This window comes from Myotis brandtii, unplaced genomic scaffold (assembly GCF_000412655.1).
Source record: "Myotis brandtii unplaced genomic scaffold, ASM41265v1 scaffold1418, whole genome shotgun sequence".
NCBI classification, from domain to species: Eukaryota; Metazoa; Chordata; class Mammalia; order Chiroptera; family Vespertilionidae; genus Myotis; species Myotis brandtii.
Window position 1 is genome coordinate 68,001 of NW_005355071.1, and position 1,745 is coordinate 69,745.

Below are 1,745 nucleotides of genomic sequence, written 5' to 3' on the forward strand. Positions count from 1 at the left end.
ATTTTATTCTGGGCCAGCTTTAACTCTGGCTCTAGCTCTGAGGCTTCCGCTGGTTTGTTTGTGTTCTATAATCGAAACAATGTATAACTCCAGCTCTGAGATCCCGGGGTTTTGTTTAGCTTCTATATTTGTTACAAAGTTTCAAACTGCCAGCTCAGAGGCCAGCAGCACAGGTGGGGGACATTGGAGTCCTCCTTCACTGCAGCAAGCAAGCCTCATGTTCGCTTCCAGCTGCCTGGCTGCTGGCCACCATCTTGGCTGACAGTTAATTTGCATATACTCACTGATTAGCCAATGGAAAGGGTAGCGGTCGTACGCTAATTACCATGTTTCTCTTTTATTAGTGTAGATATGTTTCTTTGTTGTTTGTTTAAATTGTTTAGCTAGTGAAATTTCTGTTTGTGTCTCTTAAAAATATGAATGTATTGCTAATCTGAGGAATGTTAATTATTTACATGTCACCTAAAAATTAAGGCTAAAAGTTCTAACTAACTGGAAAGAAAGTATGGCCTTATTGTAATGGAGGAAGGTAAAGTGAAATGTTGAAAGAAAGTTGAATAAATAACAGGCCAGTAAGCCAGGACAAGTAGAATAGGGAAACTGAGATGGTTAAATAGCAAATTGGAGCCATCTTGTAAATCCTGTCTTAAATACTGTCTTCCCTAAATCAAGTACATTGGAGACATCTTGTAAATCCTGTCTTAAATCCTGTCTTCCCTAAATCAAGGACATTGGAGTCATCTTGTAAATCATATCTTCCCTAAACCAAGGACACTTGGGAGTAAATGATTTGCATCTTGTCTCCCTAAACAAAGGTTAAATAGCTTATGTCAATGTACTCAGGGAGACTGATAGCAGAAATCTGATTAGTATCATTTGCTGTCCACACCTAAGGACAAATGAAGTTAGAAAATGAGCCTTATTTTGATTATTCTTTTATTCAGGTATTTTTTTTAAAAAGGAGGCAACCTGGTCCCTCCCTGCAACATGGGTAATAGCTCCTCCCCAAACTCTACTGTCTTAGAATGTATGTTAAGGAATTTTAAAAAGGGGTTTATTGGGGACTACAGGGTAAAACTAGTCCCCTGGGAGTTAAAAAGGATGTGTGAAATAGACTGGCTATCTTTTGGAGTAGGATGGCCACTGGAGGGCACACTGAATGTCCCCACGATAAGGAATGTTCACTGAATTATCACAGTAGATCCAGGTCATCCTGACCAGTTCCCTTACATTGACCAGTGGCTAGAAATAGAAGAGCTTAAGCCTCTTTGGATCTGGTTTTGTGTATATAAGGAAAAAGGGCAGTCCCCTCAGAAGGAGAATAAGACTCCTATTCTGAAGAACCCCCCCTGAGGAAGCCCTGCCAGTTCTACCACCTCCATATGTGCCTCAAGCAGTATTCAGTGCCCCTTTGCCTAGCCAGGGCAGCTTAGATACACCGCCTCCTTCCGTCTCCCCCCAACTGGACTCTCCAGAGCCAGTTGGACAATGTTTGCACTCAGCTGATCAGGGACCCAAACCACTCCTAGCTTTCCAGATACCTCTCCAAGAAATGCAGGGTCCTCATATAATTGGAGAAAACGGGACCCCACAAGAGGGGGGATCTGTCTTTTACTGCCAGCCTTTCACTACGACCAATCTCTTAAATTAGAAGCATCAGACTCCCACTTATTCCAAAAAAACCTCAAGCCATGGTTGACCTTCTGGAGTAAATTTTTCAGACCCATAAGCCCACCTGGGTCTAC